We start from the raw sequence: 21,630 nt of genomic DNA, 5'->3' as shown, positions 1-21,630 counted from the left end.
GGGTTACAACCCCCCTTGTACAAAGGGGAACTGAGGCACAGAGAGACTATGACCTGCCCAAGGGCACACAAAGAGTTAGTGGTAGAGTTAGGAACTGAACCCAGCATGGAGGCCCCATCCAGTGCCTTAACCATATGGCAACCCTCCCTCTCATTTGAGTGTGTATTTGCTAAAGAGTGGAAGGGGAATAGCTTGGTTGTGTAGCCATCAGGTCTCAGGTACCTAGACCAGGGGTAGGCAACCTGCGGCATGCGAGCTGATTTTCAGTGGCACTCACACTGCCTGAGTCCTGGCCACCGGTCCAGGGAGATCTGCATTTTAAAAACCTTATTTACTTTACATACAACAATAGTTTAGTTATATATTATAGACTTAGATAAAGAGACCTTCTAAAAACATTAAAATGTATTACTGGCACGTGAAACTTTAAATTAGAGTGAATAAACGAAGACTCGGCACATCACTTCTGAAAGGTTGCCAACCTCTGACCTAGACCCTACTCCCAGAACCATAGCAAAGCCCACTCAGTCCCTCACCCTTCTATCATAGATAAATGGACTTCTTTGCAGTTGCCAGGGAGGGTCAGGTGGGGTCTTCCAGCAAAAGCCTTAAAAAGCGCAGCCTTGGCCTGTACATTCCCTAAACAGAAGATTTACCAGAGCGTCCAGAGTCAACTCTTCCCCTCCCCCAATGGCTGTGGTGCATTGTACATCAGATTAGCTACCGTCTGCCTCGGAGATGAAGCATTCACACACACACAGACACACCCCTATTCTGCATTTTGTCATGAAAGGTGATGAATACAAGCAGAGCTTAAATTCATTTCTTGGAGCCCCACCCGCCCACCCTCAGGACCCCCAACATATAGGGCTCAGGGCTTCAGCCCCAGGGGGTGGGGAGTGAACGCTCCCACAGGTTTGAAAATAATTTCCAGATCTCAGCTCCAGATGGCTCCAGCTGAATTTAAGCCCTGAATACAAGTGACCAGGTCCTCAGCCAGTAGAAATTGGTAAACCTCTCGCTCCAGCTGGAGCTATATTGCTTTGCACCGACTGAGCATCTGGCCCAAAATCCTTAGCTAAATTTTAGGGTGTTGGCATGGATGAAGGGTGTCAGGGTACAGAGCTAACAATAAAAGCAATGTTTCAGAGTAGCAGCCGTGTTAGTCTGTATCCGCAAAAAGAACAGGAGTACTTGTGGCACCTTAGAGACCAACAAATTTATTTGAGCACAAGCTTTCGTGGGCTACAGCCCACTTCATCGGGTGCAAAGAATGGAACATATAGTGAGGAGATATATATACACAAACAGAGAACATGAAAAGGTGGGAGTTGCCTTACCAACTCTAAGAGGCTAATTAATTAAGATGAGCTATTGTCAGCAGGAGAAAAAAAAAAAGAACTTTTGTAGTGATAATCAAGAGAGCCCATTTGAGAGACTGTTTGACAAGAAGGTGTGAGCAATGAGACTCACATTTCCTCAACAGATTGAATGCTTGAGATTAGCCCACATCCATCCTTCTCCATTACCAGTCATCTTGAGATTCTCCATATATGACTAGACACAGTAACACCTGGGCTGGCTGGACAGCTGTGCTTCCCCATGGTAAGACTTTCCCAAGCTCATGGGTAAAGGTCTAGTACATTGCGAGTGCTACTGGAATCAAACAAACAAATAGTTTCTCATCGCCCCCAGCATTCTTGTCCTTCCTTTAACACTACAGAGGAGGGATCAATATAAACACCAAATATGCCTGAGTTTCTGTAAAGCCAATATACCTTGAATGTTTGAGAGATTCTTTTGTTCAGGAAAATGAACTCTGAGCAGCAATATTTTAGTTTATCGTTAATATTTTCTCAAACCCTGAGGGCCCCAACCCTGGAAGGTAGAACAGGACATTCACTCCAGGCAGCTGTGTAATAACTGAATGACTTCCAGCATCAGCATCATTGTATCTGGAGTCGTTGAACTTAGATGACGGTATCATAAGTGCTTTTGATAGGGAGGCTAGTGGGCAGTCTGAAAGCTCTCAAGAGAAATTTAATAAAGCAAGAAATAAGCTAGGAGGAAAGAATGGGGCAGACGGTATGATGGATGGGATGGGATTTCATAAAGGTGGTAGCTTTGGCTCCCAAGAAAGGTAGGACTTTTCTGCAGCAGGGAATTCATGAGGCCAGAGTTAACTCTTCAGGGAGGAAGTATGTTGGAGGGGCTGTGTTAAACACAATAGAACTGGAGGGCTGGGCATCAAGCCATGCTGCTGACTGGATTTGGTCCAAACTGTGGGCTTTAAATGGACCCTGCAGCATGCAAGGAATGTTGCAGCTTTAATGCTGAAGATAACAAGTTGACGAATGACAAAAGGAACTTTCTTTAGCACTTCCTTACCGTGATGTAAGATTTCCTCTTATCTTGCCGCGAGCACAGCTCAGAAGCACGGAGCCAAAGGAAACCTCTTGCGGGAGGCCATGTGCATCTGTTCAATCACTGCTTTCATGTCAGTGAAACAAAGACTAGATTGGGGGTAGGGGGAGGGGGGAGAAGAGTCGCGACCATAGAGCCCAATAGATGAAATGTACAAATTCACAATGATTAATGAGGCAGCAGGTATCATCATACAGCACAAACTTAAGTCTTTCATGAGACTCAGTGGCCCTCAACTCTCAGTTACATTAAGGCACCTTTATGCCATTCTAGCGTCGTAAAGGGGCCCTGGGAGAGGGCAGAAAGGAGGACATGAACCCCAGAGAGCACATCCTGTGCAGGGGCTTCCCCTGGCTGGGACAAGGTTGGCAGAAGAACCCTGCACTGGCCCTGCTACCAGCCCCAGGGATAGAGGGTGTGTTTGAAGCGTGTCATGGTCAGCCGCATGGCCCATAAGGGGCCATGGGGAACAGAGTGTAAAGTTAGATTCTGCTCCATGCAGCTAACCTCCAAATGAAGGCATTACTCAGCAAATTCCAGAAGAAGTAGAAGAAATCTGAAAGACAACCAGAGCTGACGTGACACTACCAATAGCGTCAAATCCTCCATAGCTTCATTCATTCTCAATTTGCCCCACTGTCACTTTCACACAAAGCAGCAGCCTCCGAGATGATATATAGTGCCACCGTCTCCAGAATTTTCTCATTTAAAGCCCATTTAGGTTTAGATTCAAGCCGCAGCTCATCAATTATTTTGGACTGACAGATAACGTTTCTGGTTGTTACGACTTCAGATTTATCTGTTGAAAAGTGGGGACCGGAATTATTCTTGAACAATTTAGTACTAAGCAAGCTATAATTTTTCCCCATTCGAAAGACATTGCCTTTATAGAATGCTCACAAGCCAGGAATATTCCACTTAGCAAAGCTGATTAATGAAGTCGAAACACTGTGCATGGACCTCACAGAAGCTTTCCCTCTCCCCGCAACTTACCAGGTTTTAGCAACACCGAGGGATGAAGAGCATGCAATGGTTTATTTCAATCATTTCCTTGAGCAAAAACGGAGAGCTTGTCTATATGGGGAGTCTAAAAAAAGTTAAGCCAAAATAACCAAAAGGTATGACTTGAAAAACGAAAGTTTAAACTTAAGCTACAGCAAATTAAGGCCACTTCCTTCTGATAGAGAGCACCCACATGAGGGTTTAACGTGCTTTAAACTTATGCACCTTAAATTCACATCTTCAGTGAATTCGGCTTCACTTTCCTAAGCATTCCCATGTAAACAAAGCACTGAAGGTTACTTAAAAGGCCAATAACCCACATTTAAAGCTTGCAACAGAACTTCCTTTTCCACAACAAAATTATTTTACTCTCACAACACTCATTTGGGCTGAAACTCTGCACAGGAGAGAGCCTGGGAAGCAAAGTGTTTAAAGGATGCATTTTAAAAATAAATCAATCAAGTATTCAAACATTATTTGAAAAGAGAAAGTAAGCCTAGTGGTTGAAGCAGAGGGTTAGGAGTCAAAACTTCTTGAGCTATATGCATGATTCTTCTGCCTCAGTTTCCCTCCTGTCAAAAGGAGATAATCCTATCGTTCTCTCACCCTTTGTTGTGTCTCCTAGATCGCGAGCTCTCCAGGGTAAGGACTGTTTCTTGCTCTAGGTAGGAGCAGGCACAAAGGGATCCCAAATCTCAACTGTGGCCTTGTGTTATTTGGTATGAGATGACCACAGTTAATGAATAAAACAGAAGGCACTGTCTCAGTTCCTGAATTGTTACAAGGGGCAGGGGATTGGGTTGCAGGTGCCAGTTTCTTTTTAGTGGCAGGTGAATAAAAATACAGATGATTTCATATTTTGAAATGGAAACAGAGCAGCTCCCTGTTTGTCCAGGGTTTTCATTCTATTTGTTGTTTAAAAAATAAATAAAATAAATAAATAAATAGGAAGAGTAACACACAAATGAGCAAAGCAGACAATAAGAAAAATCCCCATCAGCTCACAGGAGATTTTGACTCCTGCTTACTCTCTCAAAAGGAAAAAGGTCTTTCATACAAGGATAACAGTCCATGCACTGTGATGAACACAGGCAGTTGCTGCTGTGAATAACCTAGCAAATATGCTGAAGTCCAAACCTTCCACCTTGAAGGAACCTTGATCTTTGTTTTCCCCACCTGAGTGACTGGCTCTTGCAAAATCTACTCTTGCCTAATCACAAGCAATTAACTGGAGTTCCTGATCCTCTCACAAAGAGACAGGGCTCCCGGAAGCAGAAGTTCAAGGAAGTTGGCTCACAGGTGGCAGCCTTGAGAGGAAGAAGGTGACAGACAAGGGAAAGCAGAAGAGAGACACCTGAAGAGATGCACAACCAGCTGAAAAGGAGACCGGACTCTTTGGGTTTGTCTACACCGAGGTAGGCAACCTATGGCACACGTGCCAAAGGTGGCACGTGAGCTGATTTTCAGTGGCACTCAGACTGCCCGGGTCCTGGACACCAGTCCGGGGGGGCTCTGCATTTTAAATTTAATTTTAAATGAAGCTTCTTCAACATTTTTAAAACCTTATTTACTCTACATACAATAGTTTAGTTATATGTTATAGACATAGAAAGAGACCTTAAAAATATTTAAATGTATTACTGGCACGCAAAACCTTAAATCAGAGTGAATAAATGAAGACTTGGCACAGCACTTCTGAAAGGTTGCTGACCCCTGCTCTACACTGTGGCTGGGACCTGAGATTCCCAGTGCAGGCGGGCAGACACACACTAGCTCAGCTCAAGATACACCTCCCTGAGCTCGACTTGAGGAAGGCAGGCAGGCGTGGATGCGGGCAGCTAGCCCAAGCCGCCCACTCGGCTACTTTTCACATGCTAGCGTGTGCTGAGCTAGCGTGAGTTTACCTGTGCGGGGAATCACAACTCCCAGCTGCAGGGCAGACACCCTTTGGTTGAAATCAACGTGTTTCTACTCCCGTGCTTTGGAGATGTACAGCTGTACAGGGCCCGATTCTTGCTGCTGCCGAGGTCCCTTTGTGCTGCTCTGGCAGCGGAAGGCAGCTTTCAACAGACCCCTGAGAATCCCCTTTACTGACGGGCCCCACACAGCTGGTGCTGAGCTGGCATCAGAACTCTCTTGTATGCCCTGCTCCCCAGCCTCAGGGTAGGGGCCACAGAGTAGGAAGGAGGGGACGGAGCTGGAGAACACCACTGCGCTAAAACAACTGTCTGCATCCGTGTCCCATTGGGGGCAGAATGTAAACAGAACAGCCTCAGATGCACTAACTTGGGGTGGAGATGAAGGGGGTGCAGCTGGGCAAACCCCAGAACATGGGTAGGGGCAGGAGCAGAGTTAGCTGAGCATCTGGACCACAGTATGTAACTGTCACCAGCCAACAAATAATGGAAGGGCCAAGCACAAGCACAAGCGGAGGCAGCTGTAGACTCTTGTTCCACTTTATCCTTGGAAAGATCAGCAGAGCCCTGTACTTCCCTTGTGGGCCAAGGCACAGTTGGGTCTTGTTTATTTTGCTCCGTTACATAAAAACGGGTCATAAAAAGGTTGGGCAAAAAAAAAGCACAAGCACAAGGCAGACGGGTTGGAAAAACTGGAAGCAGAAATGGGATCTGTCCAAAAACAAGCTAGATAGGATGGAAAACTAGGGCAGAATTAAGAATGTTAGCAGAGTAGCAGGTACCAGGGTGGGCTGGGGAAAAGGATTGGGTGGAATTCTTGGCCATCAGTCCCTCAGAAACTCTGAGGCTTGAGGACATCCAATGACTTCCCCTGAAAAAGCAAGCAGGTCTATCCAACTCCAATAACCCTGCCATCCACTGGACACACGGACTGTGCTCTCTCAAGCAGCAAGGCACAAAGCGGTTATTAAAGCAGGTGCAGCGGGAGTCACACAAGTATCTGGAGACATGGCCACTCTCAGCTGACATGGGTATTTGCCTTCTGAACCTTGCCAGCTACCTTTTTAACAATGGGTGGCTCCTAGTCTCTGCTATTATTTAAATCTCCTTGAGAAAACAAACCGCTTGCTAAATCCAGACAGTTTTTGTCCTGTTTGCCCAGAATTAGGTTTGCATTACTCAGCATAATAGAGAAGACAATCTTGTGTCTGTGGGTCATTAAATGAAGCTGAGACACTCATTTGAGTGTAAGCATCCAACAGCGGAAGATCAAATGGGGCCAACTGCAACACTTATCCTCCTTTGCAACGGGCTCTGACATCTATGGGTGAAAAAGGCTACATAAGGAGGACGTATTATTAATTATTATAGGAGCATTTGCATTGTATTGCCCTGCAGAACGAATATGAAATATTTACAGTGTCAGATTCTCTGGTTATCCTGAAACACAGGAACAACCCAGAACCTTCACAACAGCCACCCAGACTTTGGTGGTTCCAATAAAATGGAGCAGTTGGATCCAAACCACTTGTGGTTTTAGGGTTTGCAAACCCAAAAACCCAGCACTGAAGTTTCAGAAATCCCAAACCCAGCCTCCACACCATAACTAGTATCACCCCAGGCAGCTGACTTTGTTCCAGTCAGTTACATTTTAGAACGTGTCTTATTTAAAGACATCTGCCCTACCCATTCCCACAAGCAATAAGAACGTTTCCAGAGTCCAGTGATCCTACACCTTTAGGAGTCCCCAGGTGTCCACCAACCCTGCCTCTAACTGAGCAGGGCTGGAGCAGCCAAATGCTCCTTGGGGCAGTCACCCTTATTCCTTGCATAATGCAGGAGTGATAGAGGAGGACGCCCCTTCACCCTCCTAGACTATGAGCACACAGTTTGCACAGCACTGAAACTCTCAAGAGCAGGATTAGAAAGGAAAAACACACACACACACACAGAGAAAGTGCTAAGGGTTGCAAAGGGGCAGTGCAAGATTTAAGAATGGGAAATCATCTCCCTGTGCTGCAAAAATACTTTGCCTTTATAGTTTGCTCTTTACTCTCCAGCGGGCTTCTCCTAAGCCAGCATCTCAAGGCAAAGGAGTGGTGAGACAGGCCCTTTTCTCATAGGGCTTGTCTACATCAGAAAGTTGCAGCGCTGGTGAGGGAGTTACAGCGCTGCAACTTAGGAGGTGTACACATCTGCAGGGCACCACCAGCGCTGCAACTCCCTGTTTGCAGCGCTGGCCGTACTCCCGTTTTGTCTCGGGTGTAGAGGATCCAGCGCTGGTGATCCAGCGCTGGTAATCAAGTATAGTCACTTACCAGCGCTTTTCTTGACCTCCGTGGAATAAGCAGGTATCCCAGCATACCTGAGGAAGCCTCTGGTAATCAAGCTGGTCTCCTTCCCCGGCTTGCTCTCGCGTTCCCCGAACCCCGAGCAAGCAGGTCTCCTTCCCTGAGGTTTGCTGGGTGGTTCCGGGAAGGCGAGAGCAAACCGGGGAAGGAGACCAGCTTCGCCGCGGTTTGCTCTCGCGTTCCGCGAACCACCCTGCAAACCGCAGGGAAGGAGACCTGCTTGCTCGGGGGTTCGGCGAACGCGAGAGCAAACCGGGGAAGGAGACCAGCTTCGCCGCGGTTTGCTCTCGCGTTCCGCGGACCACCCTGCAAACCGCAGGGAAGGAGACCTGCTTGTTCGGGGAACGCGAGAGCAAACCGCGGCGAAGCTGGTCTCCTTCCCCGGTTTGCTCTCGCGTTCGCCGAACCCCCGAGCAAGCAGGTCTCCTTCCCTGCGGTTTGCAGGGTGGTCCGCGGAACGCGAGAGCAAACCGGGGAAGGAGACCAGCTTCGCCGCGGTTTGCTCTCGCGTTCCCCGAACAAGCAGGTCTCCTTCCCTGCGGTTTGCAGGGTGGTTCGCGGAACGCGAGAGCAAACCGCGGCGAAGCTGGTCTCCTTCCCCGGTTTGCTCTCGCCTTCCCCAAAACCCCTTGAAGCCGCCCAACAGCGCTGCAGTGTGGCCACATCTAACACCACTTGCAGCGCTGGTTGCTGTAAGTGTGGCCACTCTGCAGCGCTGGCCCTATACAGCTGTACTAATACAGCTGTAACAACCAGCGCTGCAAAATTTTAGATGTAGACATGGCCATAGTTAGGAAATCAAGTGGGTTGTATCTTTGCTGGATATGCCCCCACCAGTGCAGACATACTTCTGTTTACTGGACATATGAAGACAAGGCACTTCCCCCACCCCTCACCCCCGGCCCTTCCTTGTTCCTTAAATTCAGACAAATAGGGCTCTAGGGTTTTCCTAAATTAATATCTGCCCATCTGGACTCAGCTAACAACTGGGAAGGAATGCATACTGGACCACACCACGAATGGAACGAGAATCCCTCTGAAGGTCCTTTCCTAGCCTGCTGTTTCGGCCTTCTGGCTACTAAAGAGGAGCCCTACACCTTAACCAGATTGGCAGAGCTACCCTGAGGCAAGTCACGTCCATTATCCACACCTCTTTGATGAGAGCGCACCACAACATTCTGAAAAGCATCACGATATGGCTTACGGGGGTTGTCCACATTCCCCATCAGGTGTCCAGTAATCTCTCTCACTCACAGAGCACGTCAGTATCAAACACAGTACAAGCTAGGTTGCTCACCAGGTTTGCATCTGGTCCCAAAGCAGAGCACCATACAGCTGCAAAACCTGGAGAAAGACTAAGGCAGGGGTAGGCAACCTATGGCAACTGTGCCGAAGGCGGCACGCGAGCTGATTTTCAGTGGCACTCACAATGCCGGTCCAGGGGGCTCTGCATTTTAATTTAAATTTTAAATGAAGCTTCTTAAAACATTTTTAAAACCTTATTTACTTTACATACAACAATAGTTTAGTTATATATTATTATAGACTTATAGAAAGAAACCTTCTAATAATGTTAAAATGTATTACTGGCATGCAAAACCTTAAATTAGAGTGAATAAATGAAGACATGGCCCACCACTTCTGAAAGGTTGCCAACCCCTGGACTAGGGCTTAGAGGCGGTTTGCTGTTTGAGCTCCAGCTAAGAATGGAAAAATGTATCATAAGGCAACGTCAAAGCAACACTGATTTGTTCGCCATGTAATCTGTACTTGCTACTCCTTCAAAGACACTCCATTTGAGTTTTAAAAACTCCTGTGTGTCAACAAACAAGGCATATTAACCCTAAGTGTACACTCACGTGTAACACAAAGCTGATCTCTTTGACAAACAGCAAAGCCCTTTTATTTTGCTCCCAGTGAGAGTTTTTTTAATCCAACTATTTTCAGTGCCAGCATTGAACCTGGGGAGCTAGGCAACACGTGTACACACACACACACACACACACTTTAGGTGCATCTGAGTCTGCAAGACAGCCAAACCAGATGCCAGGTTTTATCTGCATACTTACTGTAAAGATCAATTTCTGCAATACTGCTGAGATAAGAGGCAGGGCATCCCCAGACCAGGAACGAGAACTTTCTGTAGGGCTGGTTCACGTTACACAGATTCTGGGCTGAGTCACTTTGATGATCTAAAATTCTCTCTCACCCCACCCCACCACCAGTTAACAAAAAGTAGAATGGACCTGTTCCAAGGCACCAGCTTCACGTACGTTGCAACTCACTACATGCCTTCTCTAACCGATTGCTTTAGTGATTAATGATTTGTATTCCGGTAGTGCCTAAAGCCCCAAGTGCAATTAGCACTCCAGAGTACTAGGAGCAATACAAACTCATATTAAAAGATGGCCCCTAAATAGACAGGCAAAGGGTGGAAAAGGAAACAGATGCAGAGATGAAGGCGCTTGCCCAACATAATGTAGCAGGTCAGTGACAGAGCTGGGAAGAGAACCAAGGCCTCCCAGTTCAGTACCCAATCCACTAGAGTACCCTGCCTTTCTCTTGTCGTGGGGATTCAACAGGGCCTGACCCTTGAAACTGCCGAGTGCTCTCCATGCCTGAGCATCTTGAATAGAAAGCAAAAGCCCGTCAGCACCCCCACAGGATCAGGCAAGGTGTGAATAACAGCAAGAGAAACATTTGGCCTGATCCTGTGGGGGTGCTGACGGGCTTTTGCTTTCTATTCAAGATGCTCAGGCATGGAGAGCACTCGGCAGTTTCAAGGGTCAGGCCCTGTTGAATCCCCACGACAAGAGAAAGGCAGGGTACTCTAGTGGATACTCAGCATTTGGCCTGAGCGTGTCTAGCCTAGGTCCCAAAACAGCCAGCGGTCACCATTAAAAGCTCATGATTTGACACACTCTCATCGGCTTATAAATGTACTTGTCATTAAGTATATTTATGCTCCCATTACCATCATGTGTAAAGCACTCCACAGTTTTTGGGCTATTACACTTTCCTAGTCTAAGTGCAGGAAGATGCCGGGGTTCCTGAATGCACCACGGTGAAGACGGTTATTAACGCTGTCCCGCTGTATGTTATTGGCAGCGATGAGCAAGAGCCTTAGAAGGTTTGGAGATTCCTTTCAGAGAAGCATTCAGACATTTGGCTGCTGATCCAAACCACTTGAGTCTGCAAAATAAGACTGGAAATCATTGGAGATTTCTCATATTTCCTGCTTCTGGTCACACCAGAAATATAAAAAGGGCAGCTTCTCCCACAGTATTTCAGAGCTGCAGCTTCCTGTCCCAGCTAAAAACTCAGAAATGAACAAGTAGGGGAGGGTGAGAGAAGAGAAATTACACGAAATATTGATTAGATCAGTCCAGGCTGCATGTTCCAGACCATAAGGATTGGAGATTAATCAGAGCCTAGCTTTTGCTTCAGCCCATTATTAGAAGAAGGACCAGAAGTGGAATCCAGATCTCTGTTCGTTACTATGACTATGTGCACATCAGAAACACACAGGCAACTTTCCAGCTCTCTTGTTCTTGCCCCACCTCCAAATAATTTAGGTTTGCTGTCATTGCAGTTTGACGCAGATTGAGAATTGCATTGGTTTTGCTGTATGTTTTTACCTTGCGGGAAAGTGATATAGAATTCGTAGGGAAGAAATCAACCACGGGTTCTACAGAAGTTATTCTGAAAAGCTATTTTCTGGATTCTCTGCTGTGGTGCACTGTGAGGGCAGTAAGAGACGGCCCTTGCGGGGAGGGGGAAAAAGGATGAGAGAGATACCATTGCCTTGAGCAGGGAAAATGTCCACTGGTGAAAACAGCCTTTACACCATTGGCTGAGGACCACCCAGGTGCAGCCCACTGGTGGCCATTTCCTCTACTTCTGCTCCTCTGATCACTACCTGTGGCTCAGGAATCCACACCTGGCTCCCTGTGAACCCCTCCCATCAGGCCTCAGTATTATTACTGTGGTCGCACCCAGGAGCCCTGGTCACAGATCAGGACCCGACTGCACTAGGCACTGTTCAAAAGACACCAAACAAAAAGACAGCCCCTGCCCCGGAGAGCTCTTAACCTAAGCAAGCTCTCCGCAGAGTTCAGGCAGGGGAGAGGATCTGCCCCACAGAATTCCTCAGTGAGTGAGATCATCCCCCGAGGTTTTTTAAAACCCTGTCACACAATTTAATTGAAGGTGGAGACTCCAGCTACCGAACACTACTGGTTATTTGAAAAATTACAAAGTATCTATACTGGGCTGGAAAAAAAAAAGGGGGGGGGCAAGAGGAAAGAGTCACACACAAGAAGTTTCCCTTTTTCATCTGAATTTTATTTTAGTCCATTTTTTCCTAACCAGCTCCAATAGAAAGGTTATGCGTCTATCAGGGCCTAACCCAAAGCCTGTTGACCTCAGTGGGAAGACTCTTACTGACCGTCAATGGGCTTTGCCTTTTCCATTTGGGACACAGAGTGCTAATGAAGGCATCCTCGCCTCTTTGGAAAGAATAACGCATTTATAAAACACAAAGTAAGTGTTTTTCCTGACTACCAGAAAATGGGGACACTTGTATGTGCCTTTTGTAATCTTCACTTCAAGATCTGTTTGTTACTTTCCTTTTCGAAGTACAGTAACAAATACAAGGAAACTAACTAACTAACTAAACATTAACTGTAAGTGGCACAAAGCTTGTGACACTAAGAGGAAACAGGAAATTTGAAAGCTCATGTATCATCCTTAATGTATGCATGAGATGAGAAGGCAAAATGAACTTTGATCTCCTGGATTGGGGGTGGAGGTTTAATATAATTTATGTCATAGCTGTATTGTCATTTCAGTGCAGCTTTTCTTCCCGAATAGAAGAGTGGAATTTATTATTGCAGAACACCATGTATTATTTCAAATCACTCAAATGTTATAATGAAAGCCAGGTGAAAAACAGAAGGAGAAGAACTGTCACTCCTCAGTCATGACAACATAACTGTAAAGGAAACCCTAGTTGTTGGAAAGGGCTGGACGTTCTGAATTCAAACAGATGTAGGCCTGCCATAATCAATACCACGTGCGGGTTTGAATGTCTCTTCTCTGGGCTTAGCAGGGCGTAATCAACATGTGCAGCTTAGTGGGCGTTCTGTAATGGCCATTCAGTTACATGACATAAATGGAAAGTAATACGTGGCTTTGTAGCTATTTTATCTTCCAGCTTGTATCCTCTAGTGGCAAACACAACACAGGTACTTCATGAACTGTGGTTTCAATGGTCCTGGCTAAGCCATAATACACAATTTTTCTAACTTAATGGAAGATTTGGAATCAACCTGCCCTGATCCCATGCTAAAATTGGAAGCAGTTCAGATCCAGATGTGGAACTGGGACTCTGCAGCCATCCTCCCTTGCTCTCTCTCTCTCAAGAGGCAGCATTGCCAAGTGGGTAAAGCACAGAACTAGGGGTTTAGACTTGGGTTCTATTCCTGGCTCTGCCTTTAATTCATTCGGTGACCTTAAAGTCACTTCACCAATCTGTGCCGCTCCATGTCCAAAAGGAGAGCCCAAAAGGCATATTATTATTACTGAGATCGATGCGTAAAAGCCACCGCATAGGTTGGTGCCAAGCACTATTCCTCTGCCCTGAATGGGACACCCAAAGACTTCCTGTTCCAGAACACTCCTGAGTTATGCACCTGGACAGCATACAGCTTGTAACAGAAGTTGGCATGGGATTAGCTATGAACAAGGCAAAGCTCTCCAGGAATCTTCCCCTGCACATGGCAACATGAGTTACAAGTTATCTGGGGTGTTTCCCAGAGCGAGTCAACAGCTGCCTCTCCTGGGGCAGAGGAGAAACTATTAAAACCAGACAAGTAGTCCTCTCTCAGACCAGTTCAACCGTCCAACTGCATGTTCTTATTTCTCAGGGAACCGAAATAGCACTAGGATTTCAGCAGCTATTCATTTTCTTCTATCAAATTTGTGTCAAAATATTTTCCCACTGTCCAGAGCTGCAAATTAGTACATTTTTTCCTCTGAATTTGATTCAGTCTGTCACAGGACACTAAGTATTTTATTATTGTTCTAACAATGAGGCAACAGCTGTTTCTCCTCTTTTATTTAGCACAGGTCCAGAGGAAATATATTTTTTCTGCTGTTCTAATTTCACTGCCTAGCCAAACTGTGGGGCCAGACTAAGAACTTGGATACGAACATGCAACTGCCAGGGAAATTAACCAGCACTGCATGCATGTTTCAGAGAGCAGAATTTGCCCTTTAGCATGAGGGGTAAGTCCCGTGAGAGGCCAGTTTTATTTTGCTTTCTTTTTACACCTTGTCAATTTTCCCTGATTCACGCTTAGGGGAGAAAATTATGCTACAAAACCCCAGCACCTTCCACTTCCAGTTATTTTTGTAAAGTGGAATTTAATGAGACACGCTGGCCAATGTCAACGTTGTACGGCAATGTTTCCTGCAGTTTAAAAAGGGATTGTGCCAAAATGAACTAAAGAGACTTCTTTATGTGGTGGGATAGTGACTTCTTATTAAGGTTTCAAACATATAGTTATATCAGATTTTGGTTATACAGCAGCCATTCAAAGCTGTTAAGCAGAGCTGGGAAAAACCTGATAGGACACTGCCCCTGCAAACTCAAACTTTCTGGATTAGATCCAAACAAACCTGGGAAACTCAGAACCAGAAAAGAGTAGCCCAGGTTTGCTCAAAATCAAACCCAGGCTCAAGGACCTGGAGTGAGTTTCAAGGCTAAGATTAGATTAAAAAAATAAAAGCCTAATTTTCAGCCTTTTAAGCACCTGCCTGATTTTCAGATGTGCTGAACAGTCAACCAGTCCCACTGATCTAATTATTCACCTACTCTCCCCTCGCCAAACTATCCTGGCAAAAGTCTGAAGAGCACACGTGGATGATGCATTAAACCTTGAATCACTGAGCCTTGCAGCAAGCATGTCTAGTGAAGGCCGCATTCCATGTATGACCCTCGCACTTGCGGAGCTGTGGGACACTTGTCTCCTTGTATTTTCTAAAATGTGGCCTCCCCACCCCGAGAGCTGAGGGTGTCACTTTCACCTGTGCCCCAGAACTATCTGGAACTGGCGAGAACACTACCGGTGACCTTGTAAATAATTTCAGAGAGAGAGAGCGAGCAAGAGAGAGAGACAGACAGAGACAGACACACACAGACAGTCTCCTCTTTCACCCAATTTGTTTTAAATCTCTCTGATAAATGTGAATATTCACCAGTAGCAGGAACATTTTTGGCACTGGAGAGGTCAACTTTATTCCAACATAGCACTTAAGCAACTAAAAGGATACAAATGCACTTTTATAGGATGCGGACAATTTACGCAAAAATGAATCTCCTGGCTCCTTCGCTCATCAAGCAGAATAAAAGGACATCTCCTCACGTGGTATGAATCAGTATTGCTCCAAGACCCTGTTGATTCCTTGAAATAAGGTTCTGGATCTTTATAGATGGTATTTTGGAATTTAATAAAGTGAACATAAATCTATAATCTAATATCCACCTCCTAGCACACTTTCAAGCCTGTAATATTTGCAGATCTAACATATTGCCATGATAAAGTGAGCATGCTGCAAAGCTGCCATCTCTAAAACGAGAGAGGAAGGTTTCAAAGATCTTCACTTTCCTTAAAGCAGGGGATATGGAGAGCCAGTCACCTCTTTAGCACCTTTTGAATGAAGTGTAAAGGCATCCGGTGTAGTATCATTATTGGAGGTGAGGGGGAGTAACTTTTGACATCCACATATTTTAAAGCCTGAACACAAGCATATTTTCATTTTGTATTTCACACCTGCTTTGTGTCAAATATTTGTTTTTCCAACAATACCTCTTATCGCCACCAGATTAACCAGGACTAAAGTCCAGCACCCCAGAGTCTCATTTTCCCTTAACGCAAGAGAAGCGTTGAGTTTAAGATGCATGCGGAGGCTTTCAAACAAATGTCCACCCACCCTCTGAATGAATTACAAATCCATGACCCACATTCAAAACTAACATCTTTCAAAAAGTGTTAACTGGACTATTTCACACAATTAGGCCAAGATTTCTAAGCATAACAGAAAGTTTTTTAATTGCTGCTCACTAACGCCTTACTAGTAAATCATACGCTGTATAGAGTCACCTAATGACCATGATTCTGCTCTGACACCCTCCACTTCAGTGAAGTTATTATGGGAGAAACTCAAGCTAACACTTCCCCCAAACATGCATGAGTTCACGTATGCACACACACAGTACATGATGAGAAAGTGACAAAGGTCAATTTGCCCTCAAGAGTTCACAATCTTGCCCTGCCTCAGCTTCCAGAATCATACCTATTTAAACCCTAGTCTACAGAAAGATTTTGTATGGGTACAACTATGGTTTGGTAGAGATAGAACTAAGTCAGTTAGTGTGTGACTTTTAAAAAAAAAAACACCCCAAAACAGTTATACCAGTTACAATGCCCAGTGTTAATGCACTTATGGGGTGTAGTTTATTCCCCTTCCTATACTGGAAGTGCTACACTGGTATAAACAGCTGTGCATCACTATAACCACATTTACAGTAAGGGGTTGTACTGCTATAACTAGACCAGTATAGTCTAGTTAAAGCAGTACAACTGGTTTGTTTAGACAAGACCTAAGAGACTCGTTGAGGAAGATGGAGATATTTTGTGCTTCGGTGGGAAGGGAAAGGAGTGCAACCTGAAACTGCATCTGATCGGGAATTTTCCTGCTTTCACATTTTAACCCCAGCTATGAAAAACAGTTTCCTAAATAACAAAACAGGTTATCCTCTTAATATCCACTTGCACTTCACTGCATGAGAGGTCATCTCCGCACAAAAGGACAATCCCCTCTACTTCTAATAGGAGCTGATCTATAAGTCAAAACAGGTTCTAGCCCAGAACGAAAGCTCTGACCACCAAACTGAAGTTATTTAAATCAACCTGCTTAATTTAACTGACCTGGTCCACACCAATATGCACCCAAATACAGGGTCCCACTACCTTATCTCCCCATGTTTTTACAAGGAGATGCCATCTGAATTCTGCCCCGTTTTTCCATTTCTACATATCACCCAATTTAAATTCATTTTCACTACTTAAACTGCCTATATAGCGCCCATAAAAATACAATCTTTGCTCTGATTTAAAGTAATCCTTCTCTTAGCAACAGCCTGCAAAAAAAACCAAACAGTGTGAAATGTAAGGAGAATTCTCTAGATCATATGTATGCAACAGCGGAAAAGTTATGGGAGTAGCAGATAGCCACTGAAGATTTGAATTTATGCAAGAGATATGCTTCCTATTTGGCTACATATTGACTAACCTCTGAAGCTTGTAGTGAATTAAAGCAGGCATGGTACTGCATTTGCAAACAGATTCGAAACACAAAGCACAACATTTAAGGTGCAAGAGCCCATACATAGGCATTTGTCAGAATAGAAGATATGCTCAGTTCTACACAGCCTAACTCAAAGTTAATAAGAACATTTGTTTACAAGTCAGTGAGTGTTGTTTTTTCTTAAAAGAATCATAAAGCAAGTAATCAGATAGGCCCAACTTCTGCGGAAATTGCTATGATGCACATTAACCAGAGCTGTTCAGGGAGAAATTGCACTGCTGCATACTGCAATCAGGGCTAGCTAGGAAAAAAGTTAAGGTTACATAGTATTTTACAGGGCCATAAACACCAGAGAAATAAAACATCCTTTCTTCAAGGTGCAGCTTTCCATGCAAAAACCCAAACATTTCCTTATGTTCCAAGAAGAAGTTCTCTTCACTGAGTGGGCATGTCCGGGGGAGGAGAAAGGAAACGTTATGTGACGTTATTACTCGTCACTTCTGGTTATACTCAAGAACAGATTGGGGCTCCTTTAGAGAGATGCAGACAGACAAGGGCCTTCCCTCTCCGGGATTTATGGAGTAACTAACATCTGTGCAACTGACATCTGGCAAGGGGATGGTATCTCAGAGGCGGGATGAAGTCAGGGAGCTTTGAAATAGTCTGTGTTATTAAATGCATAATGTATCCTTTCAGCAAACACCAAGGAGTCGATCCCACTCACTAACTTATGTCTGATTTAGACACAAAAAAATCTCCTAAGAACTACAGATGGTTTGCTGGCCGGGGGGGTAGGGGGGGAAGTTTGAATTTTCTAGGAAGTTTGACAAGTTTTATTAATAAATTCTACATAGTTCTGCACCTAGAACACGAGTTGATCTTCAAACCACAACAACTTCCATCTGCCCAGGAACTACTAGTGTATCCTACTGAGTGACAGATGCATGGTTGATTGCTGTGCTTGTTCTCCAGACCAACAGGAGTGCTCCGGTGGCAGCACACAAAGCTTCTGATGAGGAGGGAAATGTAGGGTGACCAGACTGCCAGTGTGAAAAATCAGGGCTTCCTCACCCCAACCCCAGGGGGGAGGGCGGTACAGTTATGTAGAGAAGACAAAGCCCCTAATATCAGAACATCTGGTCACCCTAAGGGAGTTCCATGCTGATAGATGAAAAAGCACCACTGATGGACCCCAAAGTGGGTCCCATTAGTCATCAGCCAAGACACAGTAGCAACCTGGCTTAGTGTGTATGTCCATCACCCTCTACTGCTGGGGTCGGCAACCTTTCAGAAATGATGTGCTGAGCCTTCATTTATTCACTGTAATTTAAGGTTTTGCATGCCAGTCATAAATTTTTACATTTTTAGAAGGTCTCTACATACAACAATAGTTTATAGAAAAAGTAAATAAGGTTTTTAAAATGTTTAAGAAGCTTCATTTAAAATTAAATTAAAATGCAGAGCACCCCGGACCAGTGGCCAGGACCCAGGCAGTGTGAGTGCCACTGAAAATCAGCTCACATGCCACCTTCGGCACCCGTGTCATAGGTTGCCTACCCCTGCCCTACCGGATGGAATCAGAACTGTGCTGCTAACACCTCACGGGATTCTCATTCAGCGCAAGCTGACAGGGGCTTGAGCTTTTAAGAGAAAGGAGAAAAACTCTCTCCCCACTGTTGCCATGAAGCTGCCACAGACTGCAGAGGACAGCGCAGCCAGTGCCAAGGTAGCCTTCGGTTTGTTACAATACAGAGCCTGGTCTAAGCCAAGGTCACTTTGGAGCTGTACGTGATCTAGCCCAATGGGACTTTGATTCATGATGACAAGGTGCTACCATAATATAAACTACAACATGTTAGCTTATGATAGGAGAGCAGGGCCGAGGACAAATCTCTCATTCTGTCAAGATTTGCGCTTGTCCAAAGTGGCTGTTGATGGCTGGTTAACAAAAGCACTGAGAGAGGAGGATCTCAGTTTCGTGGTGGCTCTCAAAAAAAGAGAAATATTGTCAATCATTCCCCAGCTAGACAGTGGGCGGGTGGGACAGATGCTGGGGATGCAAGGACATCCCGCCTTACAAGCCGAAGTCAACGAAGAGTTGATGTCCTAGATCCCTACAAAAAGTCCTTAAACAGGGGGCCCTTTGTGAAAAGGCTGTGGGAAGTACTGCTGCATGCAGCTGGGGAAAACCACAGTGGAAAACCCAGCTGTTTCACAACTGTAAGGAAAGAGGCAAAAGCTAATGCCACAGCCTAGCAGGCATTAAGGCTTTTCCCGCCTTATGCTTCAGCAACCAGCCCCGAAGGAAAACTAGAGATGCACTTGGATGACACCAGAGCCAGCGAGTGCCAGCCAGCACTCAGCAGCACGGGAGGAAGGAAAGGAAACATTGCCATGTTTCTAAACAGAACAGTTGCCTGAGTAACTGCGGAATTTTCTCCCAGCAAGAGCCATCGGCTCAGTATGATGTAACTTTCGATGCATGCAGACAGCAGGAAACAGGCAGGGATTTGACAGACTTTTTGACTTCCCCTCACCCCCAAATACAGACTTCCATTGCCCATCCAATGTATTTAAGCTGCCTTATCATTAAGCCTGTCACTGAAAAACAACAGATGAGGAGTATACCTGCCAAGTCTTAAGCTTTTCCAAGGACTTCTGCCTTGGGGAAAGTTTCTAAGTGTAAGATTTGAGACAAAGGGGATCCAACTAGTGTGCTGCTCTTAATGGAGGGATTTGCAGTTTAATAAGGCTGCTCTCGCTCAGAGCTCACGTGACTGTGGGATCAGGCAGGAGGAAACAGTCTGCATCGTTCGAGCACCCCAGGAATGATGTCACAAATTATGCAGAATGAGCTTCACTGCAGGTTAGTCAGGTCCTGCCAACTCGTATGCACCAGCTTATCATCAATGGAAATAGTAATGTACATAAAGTTAAATATGTTCAGACATGTTTGCAGGAGCCTATTTTCTTCATCATCATCAGGGATGAGAAGATGGGCCATGTTCACAGTTTAAACCGAAGCGGTCACTATTTGCCAATATGGTGAGAAAAGAAACACATACATGATGTGGTTTTAAGTTTTCTGCCCTTTCTCCGGATATCAAAATTCCTCTTTAAAAAGTAGACAACTTTTATCTCCACTTCTTACCCAACTAGACTGAAATCTCAGTCGTTTTACAACTCCACTACACATACTGATCAACTACACTTCACATCTGTGAGGGGGAAACTACGGGATGCACAGTCATCACAAATGCATCTTTTTCCTCCCCACCACCACTCACTCCTGTTATGATGCATTTAAATAGCTGGGAAGTGCGTAGTTTGCTTTTAGCCATGCATAACTCGAAATACTCCAAAAACAAAGACACCTTCCTGTTCATCACTCCACCCGTTAGCCAAGCTGGGGGGAAGCCTATCCAGTTTACATTGAGCCTGTACACTGCCAGCTTTAAACAAGGTTCACACACACAAAATCTCAAAATCCCTTAGAAAGAATGGCCTGCTGTCTTCAAACAGGACCGGACTGCAGATGCCTAACCTGTAGATCCCTGCAAATCCACGGGCATCTGCTTTATATCCATGGATGCGGCTACAAATTTTGTAACCGCGCAGGGCTCTGACACGAACATTGGGTGAGCAGCTGTGAGGAACCGCAGTGTGGATCCTCCACCTGCCCTGGACGGAAGGCCTGGAGGTTAGGGATAGGGGCCGTGGGCTGCTCAGGCCCCACGCTCAGGGCAGGTGGAGAGTCCGCCGTGGCTCCCCACAGCTGCCAGCATGTCTCGCCCCGACAGGCTCCGGAGGGGGGTGTGCCTCGAAGCCTTAGTCCAGCCCCTGGTGTAGAGCCCTACAAATCCACGGATTATCTGCCAATCGGAAGCGGAGACACATTTGTGTATCCATGCAGGGCTCTACTAACTTGGTTTCAGAAGCGCTGAGCTTTGGAAGTCAGTCCCCTTCAAGGTCTCACCAGCTGGGCACCCACATAGAGAGGCATCCCCAGAAGTCCTGAAGATCGTAAGCCAATGACTGAAATGAGAAGCTTTCACCCCACATGGAAGGCCAGGCAGCACAAGACCTATTTAAATCCCACCTAAGATTTATATTGAGGCTTTTAACTGGCGCATGGACCTCGATCTGGCCCTCTGGGCAGTTAGAATCGCTTCTCTGAATTTTCACATGACAAGGTGAGGCACAATGGTGAGAGACTTGCTTTCAAATCAGAACGGAAACGTTTCCGTTTCCTTCGACTAGGATCACCTTGAGCGCTCTTGCATGACACTGAAGTCAAAGCTTTCTGGGCAACCGCATGCTTCAAGCAGGAAGTGGATGATGAAAAATCAGCAACCTAGGTACACCAGCTCTCCAAAAGGAGGCATGCAACTTGGTTCTAAAATTTCAGCTTCTCTCCTGGGTGATCCAAACAACCCCTCTAGGGTGCCGAGTTTCCTTAGTCCTAGTCTGTTCTAATCAACTTTTGATACTGGCAAAAACATCTGGCCCAGGAGTCAGAGATATCAGCTCACACCTCCTAGTATGCCCCTTTGTGAGTCCTTGTT

General features: G+C 45.6%; 1 protein-coding gene and 1 long non-coding RNA gene across 4 annotated transcripts in view; one reads left to right on the top strand and one right to left on the bottom strand.

Annotated features, from left to right (window-relative positions):
- LOC127036231 (uncharacterized) overlaps positions 1 to 8,157 on the top strand; it is a 243,702-nt gene extending 235,545 nt beyond the window's left edge. The window contains exon 3 of the long non-coding RNA XR_007770046.1: positions 8,115 to 8,157. This is a non-coding gene — a long non-coding RNA (uncharacterized LOC127036231). The remainder of the gene's footprint in view (positions 1 to 8,114) is intronic.
- Positions 1 to 21,630, bottom strand: part of VAV2 (vav guanine nucleotide exchange factor 2) — a 316,987-nt gene that overhangs the window by 262,979 nt on the left and 32,378 nt on the right. The gene's annotated exons all lie outside the window — the stretch shown is intronic.

This window comes from Gopherus flavomarginatus, chromosome 17, assembly GCF_025201925.1.
Source record: "Gopherus flavomarginatus isolate rGopFla2 chromosome 17, rGopFla2.mat.asm, whole genome shotgun sequence".
Lineage (NCBI taxonomy): Eukaryota > Metazoa > Chordata > Testudines > Testudinidae > Gopherus > Gopherus flavomarginatus.
Note: the sequence above shows the minus strand (reverse complement) of the source record. Positions and strands in the feature narration are given on the sequence as shown.